At 38.8% G+C, this 15,368-nt stretch overlaps 1 protein-coding gene across 5 annotated transcripts in view; it reads left to right on the forward strand.

The window, feature by feature from the left end:
• Nucleotides 1-15,368, forward strand: part of KCNJ15 (potassium channel, inwardly rectifying subfamily J, member 15) — a 149,380-nt gene that overhangs the window by 66,780 nt on the left and 67,232 nt on the right. The window contains exon 1 of one of the 5 annotated variants that reach the window (XM_011984147.1): nt 820-1,043. The exons of 2 other annotated variants lie outside the window; for them this stretch is intronic. The gene's annotated coding sequence lies outside the window, so the exon portion shown is untranslated. Of the gene's footprint in view, nt 1-819; nt 1,044-15,368 lie in introns of those variants that run through there. 2 more of the 5 variants (XM_011984150.1, XM_011984143.1) reach the window with 2 other exon arrangements.

Here is a 15,368-nt window from a genome sequence, read left to right on the forward strand (position 1 = left end):
TAGGTTTCATCCGACTTTGTGAGCCACTCTCGCATCCTGGGTTGGACTACTCAGTACACCATGAGTGCAGATTTCATCCGACTTTGTGAGCCACTCTCACGTCCTGGGTCAGACTACTTGGTGCACCCCTGGAAGTTGATCAGGCTCCCCTTTTGTCTTTGTGGGATGGGTCCTGCCTTGGGCCTCAAACCTTACCGTGGTCCTGTAGCGCACTATCCGTGGAATCGTCCTGTAATCCCTTAGGTTCTGTTGTGCTGTCAGGGAGGGGCACTGGATCACAGGAGAGCTGATCCCTTCTCTGGGTTTAAGTTCCCCAATGGCATGCCTGAGGTCATGGTTCTCCCCCAGCTCGGGGCCCCAGACCCACAGGCAAAGGAGACAGCGATCCTTTCATCTCCACTCCTGGCTGGCTCACCAAAATGTTGCAGGAATCAGGAGACTGGAGAGACCACTGAGTGGAACAGGAGGATTTTAGTGAGTGCACTCAAGCCCAGCAGATTAACAACCAAAGGCTGAGCCCCGAACAAAGGCAGGGCTTGACTTTTATACACACTTCTGAAAGGGGGTTGGCTAGTTTGAAACAAGCTTACAGTGGAGTGAAACACAGTGGCATGAAAGCAGGTAACAAAGACAGCTTATCAAACAGTGACAGGCCTGTAACTCAGGCTTGTTTAAGCATGTCATGTGACTCCTGCTATGTGGCCCAAGTGGCTGTAATCTAGGTTTGCTCAAGCTTATCTTGTGTCCTTCACTGTGCCACCCAGATAGAAAGCAGGAACTTACAGGAACCAGCCACAGAAAACAGGAATTTGCAAACTTACAAAACTTCCCAGGGTACCATAGCATACGGGGTTGGGGGAGGGGTGGGGTGGGTCTCGAGCTGCCTAATGGAGAAAAATTTGTTTTTCCTCTTTTTAACTTTTGCTTCAATACAACATTTTGTTTATACACTCAGCAGCTGATGGGCATTTGGGTTGCATCCACTTTTTGACTATTCTGAATAGTGCTACTATGAATATTCATGCACAAATTTTTATGTGGAGGTATGTTTTTATTTCTCTTGGGTATATATCTAAGAATAGAATGATGATATAATAACTCTGTGTTTAACATTTTGAGAAATTGCCAAAATTTTTCTTTTTTTGTTATGTTACCTCCCATAATGGATGAACATTCCAATTTCTTTGCATCCTTGCCAACACATGTTATTGTCTGTCTTTTCATTGTAACTATCCTCGTGGTTTTGAAGTGGTATCTCATTGTGGTTTTGATTTGCATTTCCCTAGTGGCTAAAGATGTTGAACATCTTTTCATGTTTTTATTGACAAGTTGTTTCTCTTCTTTGGGTAAATGTCTTTTTAGATCCATTATCCTTTTTTAAACTCAGCTATTTATATTTTTATTGTTGAGTTGTTAAAAATTCTTCATGCAGTCTGGATATAAGCCCATTATCAGATATGTGATTTGCAAATATTTTCTCCCATTCTGTGGATTGTCTTCTTTTCACTTTCCTGATTGTATTATTTGAAGCACAAAAATGTTTAATTATACTAATGTCCAAATTATCTATTTTTCTCTCTTGTCCATTTTTGTTTGTTTGTTTGTTTATTTTTACTGTCATCTGTAACAGCAGTTCACAAAGTTTGCTTTCATGTTTCCTCTTAAGAGTTTCATAGATTTAGCTCTTCTATTTAGGTTTATGACCTATCTCAAGTTAATACAATGTCCTTAGTGAATTATCTTGGCACTACTGATTGAAATGAACTAGTTTACTTTTGGACTTTCAATTTTATTCTATTGATCTATATGTTTATTTTTATGTCAATACCATACTGTCTTGTTTATTGTAGCTTTGAAATAAGTTTTGAAATCAGTGTGAGATCTTCAATTTAGTTCTTTTCCAATATTCTTTTGGCTACTCTGGTTCCTTTGAATTCCCATATGAATTATAGAATCACCATGTCAGTTTCTACAAAATAGCCATTTGGAATTTTGATAGGTATTGCATTGAATGTATAGATCAATTTGATGAATGTTGCCATTTTAACAATACCAATTCTTCCAATCCATGAACATGGGATGTCTTTCCCTTTATTTTGGTCTTTTTAAATTTCTTTCAACAACGTTTTGTAGTGTACAAAGTGTTACATTGCCACATCATAGTTGTTCACTGTACAAGTCTTATAATTTTTCATTAAATTTATTCCCAAGTATCTTATTCTTTTAGGATGTTATAAATAAAATTGTTTTCTTAATTTCTTTTCAGATTCTTCATTGTTAGCATATAACAATGCAATTAATTTGTGTATAGTGATCTTGTATAATGCAACCTTTCTAAATTAATTTATTCTAATTATTAATAGTAGATTACTTAAATTTTCTACATACCAAATCATGTCATATGTAAATATAAGAACTTTTCCTTTTGTTTTTACAAACTTAATTTTTAAGATTTATCTTGTTTACCCAATTTCCCAAGCTAGAACCTCCAGAATATTGTTAAATAGAAATAGTGAGAGTGGACATACTTATGCTGTACCTGATCTTTGGGGAAAAGCATTTGGTCTTTCACCATTAAGTATGATATGAGCTGAGATTTTGTATTGTTTGTTTTGTTTTTGTAGATACCCTTCATCAAGTTGAAGAAGTTTTCCTCTATTCCTGGTTTATTGAGTCTTTTTTTAAAAAATCATAAATGGATTTTGGATTTTGTTGCATGCTTTTTCTGCTCTATTGAAATGACCACAATTTTTTTGTTCTTCTTTCTATTGATATGGGGCATTACATTGATCGATTTTTTTGGATGTTAAACCAGCATTATATTTCTGAGATATATCCCACTTTGTCATAGTGAGTGTATAATCCTTTTTGTATGTATCAATATTTAATTTACTTGTATTTTGTTGATTACTTTTGTGTTTTATATTCATAATAGATGTAGGTCTGGTTTTCTTGTGATATCTTTTGTTTTTGTGTCTATATAAAACTGACCTCATAAAATGAGCTAGGAATTGTTTTCTATTTTTTCAAATAATTTTTGAATAATTATAATAATCATTTGAATAAATAATGATTCTTTAAGTAACTGGTAGAATGGGTCTGGGCTTTTCTTCTGGAAAGTTTTAAAATTACTTATTCATTAGAGGTTTTTCTTTAAGATTTTCTATTTCCTTTCGAGTAAGTTGTAGTAGTTTATGTATTTTTAGAAATTTGTCCATTTCATTTATGTCCATGGCATGCAATCTTTCATACTATTCCCTTATAATATTTTTTATTTCTGTAAGGTTAGTAATAATATTCCCTCTTTAATTCTTGATTTTAATAATTTGAGTCTTCTCTCTTTTTTTCTTAGTCAATCTAGCTGAAATTTGGTCAACTGTGTTGGTTTGGTCAAGGAATCAACTTTTGGTTATTAAGTTTTGATATAACTTTTCTAATCTTTATTGCATCAATTAGTGCTCTATTTTTTATGTATTACTTTCTTTGGCTTACTTTAGAATTCATTTTCTCTCATTTTTCCAGTGTTTTAAGGTCGAAGTTTGGGAAATTGAGATCTTTCTTCTTTTATAATGTAAATATTTATGGCTATACATTTTCCTCTAAACATTGCTTTAAGTGCATCCAATTCACTTTAGTTTGGTGTGTTTTTGTTTTAATTTATCTCAAAGGATTTCTGAATTTCCTATATGACTTCTTATTTAATCACTGGTTATTTATGACTGTATTATTTAATTTCCAAATATTTATACATTTTAAAAATTTTCATCTTTTATTAATTTCTGATTTGACTCCAATGTCAGTGGAGAATACACTTTGCATTATTCAAACCTTTTAACTTTACTGAGGCTTGTTTTATGGCCTAGCATATGGCCTGTCCTGAAGAAAGCTCCATGTGCACTTGTAAAGAAGATGTATATTCTACTGTTTGTGGGTGGATGGTCTATAGATGTTTGTTAGTAGTTTGTTTATAGTGTTGTTTGTTTATAATTATATATCCTTTATAATCTTCTTCCCATGCTATACATTGTGGAAAGTGAGGTTTTAAAGTCCCTATTATTGTTGAATTGTCTGTTTCTGTTTCTTCCTTCAATTCCATAAGTTTTTGCTTTATGTACTTTGGGACATTGTTGTTAGGTATTTATATGATTATAATTATTACATTTTTCTCATAGATTGGCCCTTTTATCATTATTATGTGTCTTCCATATCTCCACTAACATTTTCTGGTCTTAAAGTTGATTTTGTTTGATATTAGCATAACCACTCTGGCTCTCTATAGTTACTAGTGGCATGACATATCTTTTTTCATTCTTTTACTTTCAACCTATCATCTGTGGACAATATATAGCTGAATCTTGTTTCTTTTTATCTAATTTAATAACTTACGACTTTTGATTTGACTATTTAATCCATTCACATTGCATAATTATTACTATGATTGGATATATGTCTACAATTTTACTCTTTGCTTTCTGTATGTCTTATATCACATTTTGTTCCTCTGTGCTACCTTTATTACTTTTTTGTATTAAATTAATGTTTATAATATAATATTTTAATTTTTGGTGATTTTTACTATACTTTTTAGCTGTTTTCTTAGTGGTTGCCCCAGGGCTGACTAAGAAAAAAGTGAGATGACTCAAATTATGAAAATCAAGAATGAAAGAGGGAATATCATTACTAATTTTACAGAAATAAAAAGTATCATAAGGGAATAGTATGAACAATGTATATATTAATTTATCAGAATGATGTGCACTACCTTAATGTGAGTAAAATAGAGACACTTTACTCTTACGTAGCTCTATTCTGTCTTCCTCTTTTTTAATATTGTTATTATACATATTACCTATATATGTAACAAACCTTGTTATAATTGTTACTTTATACAGTTTTATGTCTTTTAAAGAAGCTGAGAGAAGAAAGGAGAGAAATACATACTTATAGAATTTTTTACATTAATCTTATTTATCCTTTCTGAGTCTTTTCATTTTTTTGCTATGCATTCAGGTTACCAACAGGTGTCAACTTCCTCCAACACAGCTCTACTCCCTTTCACCTCCTTTGGGCTATTTTTTATAAATATGTTAGATTTATATTTGTTATAAGCCCTAGATTATATTTTGAATGAAAAGTCTGTACCAGGCTTGTCCAACCTGCGGCCTGGGGACCACATGCAGCCCAGGATGGCTTTGAATGTGGCCCAACACAAATTCATAAACTTTCTTAAAACATTGAGGGTTTTTTTTTCTCATGAGCTATTGTTAGTGTTAGTGTATTTTATGTGGCCCAAGACAATTCTTCTTCCAATGTGGCCCAGGGAAGCCAAAAGGGTGGACAGCCTTGTGTCCGATTATTCTACACAATATAGAAAAATGATTAGTTACTGCAGCCCTGGGTTCCTGGCAGACTAAAGAGAAACACCCAATAGAAACAACTTCCTTCTAGCAAGATTTAGCAATGGTAATTAAGAGACTTCATAACTTTGTGATCTGTTCAAAAGACTGCCCAAAGCTAAGCCTAAAGGAACTCTCCAAGTTATTAAAGAGAATTTCACAACTCTGGAGCCTTTTGTGAACAGGACAGCAATGCACTGAAACTATCAGAACTGCTTTAATGTCTGATATTCCTATGGTTATAGAGAACCAACATGAATATTGCCGTTAGAGTTACTAGAGAGCTCCTTTTTCTTATATAAATACTTCAACAAATATGAGTTTATGCATAAAGACATCTTTTTTCAGAAGCTGAATAATGAGCGAATGCTTTTTTACAATGTTTTATATTTTTGACTTTTAAAATTTGTTCAGCATCCTGAGTGAGACAAGTCTAAGAATGAAATCAAATGCAAATCTGGCAACAGAGATGTTTTGTGACTCATGAGTAAGCCATTCAGGTACAGACAATACCTGTCAGGCAGGTTAGGTGTGTTGCTAGATCACTTTCTCCAAGCTCAAACACAGATGTGATGTCTAGACACCCACATAAGGTATTTCATGCTAAAATCAAGAAATACTGGGAGTTCCACTGAGACCTTAACTTTCAGGAAAAAAGAAATCAGTGTGCTCAAAGAAGAGTAGCTATAATCAGTCTTTGGACACAGAAATGTTGCACTCTTTTGGGGGGGTCCTTTCTTGAAGCAGACGTTTCTTTCCATTTCTTTTTTTCTTTGTCAGAAAATCATTTCACAAAGCGCTTTGAGATTTAACTAAATTTTCTTATTTTGTTTAAAAAGTTGAGCTGGGGCCGGGCATGGTGGCTCACTCCTGTAATCCCAGCATTTTGGGAGGCTGAGGTGGGTGGATCAAATGAGGTCAGGAGTTTCAGACCAGCCTGGCCAACATGGTGAATCCCCGTCTCTACTAAAAATACAAAACTTAGCCAGGCATTGTGGCATGTGCCTGTAATCCCAGCTACTCAGGAGGCTGAGGCAAGAGAATGGCTTGAACCCGGGAGGTGGAGGTTGCAGTGAGCCAAGGTCGTGCCACTGCACTCCAGTCTGGGCAGTAGAGCGAGATTTCATCTCAAACAAACAAACAAACAAAAAAAAAAAGTTAAGTTGGAATTTGAGCTTATTTATTATTCCTTGAAAATAAAGTGTAGATACCCTCCATTGCTACCGTAGAGAGTGCAAGAGCTCACAGCAAGAGCTCAGTGAGTATAATTTGTCCTCCTGGGTTTTTGTTTGTTTGTTTTGATTGCACATTCACTCTATCAATAATATGAATGTTTCAGATTTTGTCTTTGAAATGTGGACTAGCAAAATTACTAAGATACTGAGTACTTAAAGTTACTTATAAAATACTGCTTAAAGATATCAACAATTGTTGGTCTGTAAAGCACTCTAGAAGTTGTTTACAATTTTTACTGACAACTACGTGAAATATAAACATAAAACATTTGGATCTTTGATGAGCTTCAATTAGAGATGGTTTTTTCCAGAATATGTCATTTTTCCAATGATAAATGGTTTAGATTGTGTTAATATTTCTGTTCCACAATTGTAGTATTTCCTTTTGCCCATTGGCTTTTTATTCATTCATTTCTTCAAAAAATAAATATTATATTGTTTCATCCCAATGCTTATATGGAGGCTCAGGAGGCTCTGCATCTCGACCCCTCCGCTTTCTGTCTTACCTGCCAGGTCAGGATGAGAAATGCCATTGGGTTTATTGAGGCAGGGATGGTGAGTCTAGCTTTCAGTTTCCTGTACCTGGCTGACATGATTTTCTTCACCATCACTTGCTCTGGCTGATACTTGTATCCATATAGAAAAATATAGATATAACAAAAGCTTTGAACAAATGAAATCAAATTCTAATTCTACTAGAAGGCACCTGATGTCATTCTCTCAATGACTTTTTAGAGTATTACTGCACTGATACCCTCCACCAGGGGGTAGGGGAGGAAGCCTATATTCTACTCTGTCTGCATATCTAGTACTTTGCTAGTGGCCGATTTGGTGCTCTGTAAACAGGTCCTTTCTTCCTGATACTTTCATATTCTTAAGCCCATTAACAGCATGAGGTAGACACATATGGGTGGATTCCCAAGTCAGATGCTTGGTTCTGAAACTATCTCTAAAATCTACTGTAGATTGATTTTCAGACCATTTTCCAGTGATGGAAACAGGCTCTCCCTGTGAGTTTATACAGGCTTGTTTCCCCTAATGTTTCACCCAAAATGAGGTTAACCCTGGAAATTCCAGTGCCCCTTAGCTACAGGGGCCCTCCACTGAGAATGGCTTACTCCTAGGTAGGGTACAAATATTATGCTTGTTGCCTGTTCACATCCCAGGAAAAATACTGATTTCTGCTCCTGAAGTCATAAAAGATTATTCAGTCATAAGCCCTATGTTTGAGACTATCTTCAACTATAAGCGGCTGCACACATTCAGCTTGTTCTTCCTGACTGAGGAGGTCCAGAAGCAGACAGTCTGTGGGTGGGAGTGTATCTCACAATGTCATCAGGGACCCAGTTCCTTTTCATTTCTACTCAGTCATCCTTGGCACAGATGTGTTGCTCTGCATTACAAGAGGGATGTTTGGTCCACCAGCAGCAGGAGGAAGGGAAAGAGGCAATGGGCAAAGATAACATATCCATTAGCAAACCCTTCTAAAGAGATTTCCCAGAGGCAGGATGAACTTCTCACCCAAAATTTGGTTCAGATGTTGAGACTGATGATACCACACATGCATCCACTAAGAAAGTATGGAAAGGTTTATTACTCACATAATGATCCAAAAATAGCTTTAGAGACCAGAGAAGAGAGACTGACTTGGCATTTATTGTGGGTAGAGGTGAAGCTGGGGTGAAGGCTCTTGCACATGGGTGGAGGCTTGTGGGGTTTAAATTTCCCACCAATTCCAAAGGAGGGAGCACTTGGGCTTTCTTATCAGCTTCCTGGATGTGGAACAAAAGGAGAAGAGGGAGTAATGGGATTTGAATGCAGCCAGACATCAGAAATGTAGTCAGACTCTTTATTGCACTGTCTCAATACCCTTCTCCTGGCATCTTAACGCAGGCTGAGAAATGCGGTGTTTTAGTGGCCACAGTGGAGGGCTGTTAGCACAGAAGGAGTGCAGAATGGAGGTGAGCGGAGGGAAGGCAGCAGGCTTTTCCAGCCCAGCCATCTCATCTTTCCTGCTGACCTCCATTCAGAGATGAAAAGTGACCTTGGCTGCCCACCAGGATCAATGGTGTTGAGGCACTTGGCTCACTTTTGTTACATAACCAAATCCAGTGAACTACAGTAATATGGCCTTTTCCAAAGCATGGAGGAGCAAGAGGAAAACCACGAGAAGGAAGAAAAGAGCTACCCTTTGGGACAGAGCAGAGCCCAGTGAGTGTGTTCAGCTATAAATACGGGCATCCTAAAGATCCATCGCAATGGTATGTCCTTCTGATAATTGCAAAGAAAAAGGGAACACACAAGTTAAAAACAACAACAATAACAATAACAATAGAAAGCAAAACAGCCTAATTCTGTCCTCTAGACTGGAGACTGTAATTTCCACCGACCCCCTTGGGACACTATTAAGTTTATTCTAGGGTGAGTGGGTGTGCAAGGGAGGCAGTGAGTATGGCTGAGATCACCTGGTGGCAGGGTGCTCAGGCACGGCCACAGGTTCTACAGGGCCCTGCATGGCCTGAGTCTCTATAGACAGTTGGGAAGCTCCACCTTCTGCCCCAGCCCAACGGGGCTGGGGCAGTCATGGATATAGCAATTTTCATAATTCTCAGGGATCAATGATGAGCATTGAGCAGGCTTGATTCTCACACACATACGCAGTGGCCTGGTCTTCCAGTCATCGGAGGGTACTCAGGAAAGGCAGCCAGTGGGATAGGAAGCTTGAGGGGTCCCCATCAGCCAGAATCAGCACCTTGTTAGGAATGTAGACAGGGTGGACACACTGCACCAGAACTTTGGTGTCCTTGGCCTGGTGGTCTCCACAGATCGCGATCTGCCTGAGGGTCTGCTGCTGTACTGAGAGGGCACGGACCACCTCCAGCAATGCCACTGGGACATGGTGCATGTGCTAGGAGAAGGCGGTCAATAGGCACACACACTTGTCCATCCAGTCCTTGTGACCCATGAAGCCGTGCAGCCAGGGCAGGTTGTGGGCTGATCCAGAACTGGCGCTGGACTCTGAAGACTGTAATGTTTTAAACTCTAGGAGGAATGTCCTCTGAAAGATTGTTCAGAAGAGGAAGTATTTTTCCCCACTGGAAGGAAAAGAGGGGAGAAGAGTCAGAATGATTAGATAAAAGTGCTTTCTAATAATGTTATTGTTCAGAGTACAGTGTAGAAAAACAAAAGTATAGTAAAAAATGATTCTCCCTTTCAGTTCTCTCTTTTACCTTTCTCTCTCTCACATTTTTGTACTCAGATGTTGCTCCCTGGTTGAAAATAATTCCGCAGTTGAAAAGCAAGTCACTTGGGAAGATCTGGAAGTTAAAGCCCTATCAATACTTTTCAAATATGACAATAAATATCTGGGCAATGATGAAGGGCGACTTGCAGAAACACCATTTTCCATTGAGAAGGTGGTTATTGGCTTGCTATTAGAGGAGGAAGAAAGATCTATGTTTATGGAGCTGATGGAGAAGCATTCAGAACTAGCTGTTTTTGTGTTTAATATTTCAGTGAGGCAGGTATCCCTGAAGGTATGTTGACACTTACCTCTAAGGATTCAACCAGAAATCTCTTTGATTTGACATTTATTTTACAACTTCGATGGTTGTGACCGCTGCTCAGTTCCCACAGGTTGCTGTTTGACCACCCCAAGGTCACAAAGCCACGAAGTCAAAAAATATGTTCAATTCAGTAGCCAGTTACGGCTCTGGGCTCAGGGACCCCATCTCCCCAAAAACTAGCAGTCTAGAGGACTCCCTTGGCAGAGAATCTGAGCACATGCGTTCTGAGAAGCCTCTTCTGGGGTCCTGATTTATTTTTATTTTTCCCCTTTTTCCCCTTTATTCTCTTGATGAGCTTCAAAAAAAAAAAAATTCCATTGCAGCTGGAAAGGCAGAAAAGGCACTTAACTTCAACTATATTTTTGATACCCTAGGAAAACTAATTAGAAAGAATACACAGAGAACAAGGTATGGCATAGATGCACAAGATCTTTGCAGGCCAGTGAGTAAACCGAAGACACGATAAATCGTGGGTCTGCCAACCTTATCTTAAAGTGAAAAATTGAGCTACAAACAAAATACAAGTGCCACCACTCCTAGTGTGAAGAAGTCTGCTTGGGCCCATATCCCAACTTTAAGTAAAGTAGAAAACATTTCTTTTATGTCTGCTTTGCCGTGACTGCCCTGCAGTGGAAACAGGACATTTTTGCCATGCATTTATCATTTGATGCAGATGTTTGGCTCAAGTTTCCTGATCTTGTCAGCAAAGTTGACGTTAAAACATTAGAACAAGAATTGTGGTTTATTTACGTTTTCTTACGAGGCGCAAATTTGCATATAGGAGCATTGTTTTTATTGCAGCTTCTTAGAGAGCCTCTAGTTTTGGAGTGTATGCCCTATTTTTTCTCCATGAACAGTTTGATAGTTGTACTTAAATTTATGGGTTCTTTCTACCTCTTTCTACCTTTATTTCTCCAAGTACCAGCACATTTTATTACAGTGATTGCTGCTTTCCTGTTTTTTTTTTAATAGCCATCAAGAAATATAGACTCCCACCATAGCATTGCAGGTGGCTAACCCCATCTTGACCTCTAGACTTTTCTAAGTCTGCAAAGAATAAAAACAAGGAGGAATTTGCAAAGTTCATCAAGTCTAGACCTTCCTTCAAGGCCTAATGACTACATTTGAAGCCACTCTGGCCAGTTTTCCTGATTGGAAATGGTTAAAAAGTAGCTAGGAAGTTCTGAAAAAGCAAAAGTGGTTAAGATAACAAGTTAAGCATTAGCAAGGAAGTTTTTCTTGAGCTCAAGTATTAATACATGGTCTGGGCTTTAGGAGTAATTTTACACCAGTTGTCTGTTTTCCTTTTAGAGTTGGATGGAAAGTTGTTCTCAAAATGCATCTGAGTTGTTGAATATCCATTATGTTACAGGGAAGCCATTCCTTCTTCCAAAACAGTTTTAATTTTTATGGAGTCTAAGTTAAAACAGGAACATTTATTTTCTTATGGGTAAAGTTCCTGGAATGCTCTATTACGTGGATTTAGTACATTTTTTGACCAAATAACACTTAACCAAACATTATTTTCAAAATTGACTTCTCTAAAAAAAAAAAAAAAAGATTTAAAAATACGATTCCTTTTGCTGATGAGCGTCATACTTTGGCATTTAGTCTGTAAAACCTTGGCGTTTAGTCTGTCTTCCTGGAGCTCAGTTCTTGAAATGCATGTCTCGCATTCAGGGCTTTCATAGTCAACAGGTGGAACCAGCCCCTGGTGTTCTGCTCATAATAAAAATTATACATGTGTATTAACATTGCTCTTGAAGTTAATAAACACACCCAAATCTGGTTAATTTGTTCAAGTTATTGACAGATTCTCTGTGATTTCCTGGGATTAATGAGTATGCAAATACAAGGAAAAATGCCCAGGATAGAGAACATCATGGAACATATTGTACGTTATTGTAAAATAAAAATAGCCCTGGACAGCCCATGGAATGCGTTCTAACAGCATAATCAGTTCTTTACTGTGGTTTTCCTGCCAGCCGGGGAGCCCTGCGTCACAGAGGGTGGGTGCCAAGTGTCTGGTTTGCGCTTTGGTAAGATTTTTCTTTTTCTTCCTGATAATTTTCAGGTTTGCAGTTTCTCCAAATGCAAAACATCCAAGCCACCTCCCTCTGCAGTGGAGTATTGATTTTGTTCTAGATTTCTCAGCAAAGGTTGGGATATTAGAGTTGAAAACACAAGTGGGTAGGGTGAGCCCACAGTCTCTGTGATGGTGCCTGCTGGACACTCCCAGTCTGCTGGCGAATGGCAGAGGCGTGGGACAGCATGGTGGAATTTTCGTCTTGTACAAATGAGCTTGGCGTCTTAAATCCAGGTCCTCTGCTACCAACAGCGAATTTGTTACAGTGTGAAGTGTTGAGGCAACTACCTAAATAAATCTGGGCAAAATATACTATCAAATCAATCAGGGATTTCCACCCTTCATGAATTATCTCACATTTTAGTCTAAATTGTTTAAGAATGACTGACTCACGGCTGGGCGCAGAGGCTCATGCCTGTAATCCTAGCACTTTGGGAGGCCGAGGCAGGCAGATTGCCTGAGCTTTGGAGTTCAAGACCAGCCTGGGCAACACAGTGAAATTCAGTCTCCACTAAAATACAAAAAAATTAGCTAGGCATTGTGACGGGCGCCTGTAATCCCAGCTACTTGGGAGACTGAGGCAGGAGAATTGCTTGAACTAGGGAGGTGGAAGTTGCAGTGAGCCAAGATTGTGCCACTGCCCTCCAGCCTGGGCAACAGAGTGAGACTCCATCTCCAGAAAAAAAAATGACTTGCTCCCTTGCTCCCTTTTTGCCCTCTGTGCATATGGCCCTAGAGTCAGTGTTTGAAAAACTGCTTTCCACTGTCCAGAGAGGATTATTCTTAATAGGCTGATGATCCTGCAGCCCACGGCCACCCTTCTGGGCTCTAGTCACCTCTAGTCCACGTCGTGTTAATTGGTCATTTTGTTTTGTGCAGGCAAGACTTGGATGTGCAGTTTTCATGCCATCTCTTGATTGTTTACCCAAACATAAAATGTAACCAGGGAACCAGCAATATGGTAGTTATGCGCTTCCCAAATCAACTTGAAGTTGATCCTAAATGCTGTTTCCACTACTGCTTCTCTGATGCGGGTTCTGCCCCAGTGATAGTGAGCTGGCATTACTGTGAACCAGGATTGCACATGGGGGCTATATGTGGAAACTCCGACCCCATGGTGCCTGCCACACACTAACACACATACTCTTTGAGACCCAACCAAAACAGCACTCAGGGGCAAAGAGTTTAAAGAGACGGGGCTTTATCCAACATTGGAACTATTTTAAATGCCCGAAGTAGCTCCATTTCAAGTTCTTCAGATGGCCTATGAAGCTCTATAGGACACCTTTCCCTAAGCCCTTGCCCTCGCACCTCCCCTGACACGCCCAGCATCTCTCTTCTGGAGGCCTTCCCCGCTAAAGCTTTCTGTGCAACTTCTTGGCTGACTCATCTATCCCCACCAGGCTCTATCTAACAGCAGCCTCATCAGGGACACCTTCCCCTCCTGCCATCACCCTCACCTGCTCTGTGCTCCCCCAGCCCATATCTTCATTACATAAACTATTTATTTGTATGCTCACTTATAAGCTTAAGGGAAAGAGACAGTAAGCTTGTCAGGGTAGGAAGTCTGTTTTGTTTATTGCAGTCTCCATATCCTACGGAAGGGTGCCAGGCCCACTGTAGATGCTAAATTAAAACCTGGTAAATGTTGAACAAATAAAATGATTAAATCAAATGGTGTAGTATGCAAGGAAGAAACAAAGATAGGAATTCAAGTCCCCGCCTCTCTACCTGGCTGTGTGACTTCAGTCCAGTTATTGAACTTCTCTTGCTTTTAATCTTCTTATCATTATAATTATTGAGATTTGGGCCACGTTTTTAGAAAGTTAAGATTTTGGGTGGCTTTTCGAGCTTTAACACTTTAAAATTGTTTATCTTCTTTTCTGAATTTTTTTTTTTTTTTCCTGCTGGGCTGTAATTTTCTTAAGGGCAGGATTATAAAAGATGCATCGTTTTATTTCCTGAAATTCACAGGATAACACTTACACAAAGGTGCTCAATAATCACTTGTTGGAAATAACCTTTTTTCCCCCCCAGAAAGGCTGTTTCAAAATGTGTATTTTATAGTATTTGATTTGCTAGATCGAGGGTTGGCAAACATTTTCTGAAAGAAGTCCAGCTAGTAAATATTTTGAGCTTTGCGGCCATACTTCTTCTTCTTTTTTTTTGAGGCGGAATCTCACTCTGTTGCCCAGACTGGAGTGCAGTGGTGTGATCTCATGATTTCAGCTCACTGCAACCTCCACCTCCCAGGTTCAAGCGTTTCTACTGCCTCAGCCTCCCAAGTAGCTGGGATTACCTGCCACCCCGCCCTGCTAATTTTTGTATTTTTGGTAGAGACAGAGTTTTGTCATGTTGGCCAGACTAGTCTCGAGCTCCTGACCTCAGGTGATCTGCCCGCCTCAGACTTCCAAAGTGCTGGGATTACAGGCGTGAGCCACCACGCCCGGCCTATATTTCTTTATCACAACTCTGCAACTCTGCCATTTTAGCCTGAAAACATCCATAACAATTTGTGAATGAATGGGCATGGCTGTCTTGAAATGAAACTTTATTTGCAAAAAACAAATGGCAGGCTGCGTTTGACCTGTGAGCTATAGTTTGCTCGCCTGGCACTAGAGAGTTATTGTCATAAAATAACCATTTTCTAAAAACGAACTCTTTGGTTCCACTATGTTTCTGAGTAAGTTACATGAGATCATTTAAGTTTCACTTCTATTGTTGGGAATTTGTTATTTGAATAAAGATTTTCTGAGTGACCCTCAAGCTTGGGTCTTTATTTCATTTTTAGATTATGTAAGACTTGACCCACTTAAGAAATGTAACCGTCTTTTTTTTTTTTCTCCTATTAAAAAAGTTGTGGTTTTTTTTGTCTTTGTGACTATCTTGTTTACACAAACTGAACCTGAGACAAAGCCTCTAGTGACTGCTTTTTGTGGTTAAACTGGTTTCTTACCCACCAAAGTCTAGAAGAGGGAAAGAAAGAATTGTACCAGTTTGATGTGTTTTGTGTAACAAAAGCCAGATTGTATCTCCTTCTCTCTCCCCAGGTCTGTATACAACTTCGGACCAAGAGGTGGACTTT

This window comes from Mandrillus leucophaeus, unplaced genomic scaffold, assembly GCF_000951045.1.
Source record: "Mandrillus leucophaeus isolate KB7577 unplaced genomic scaffold, Mleu.le_1.0 Scaffold262, whole genome shotgun sequence".
In the NCBI taxonomy this organism is placed as follows: Eukaryota; Metazoa; Chordata; class Mammalia; order Primates; family Cercopithecidae; genus Mandrillus; species Mandrillus leucophaeus.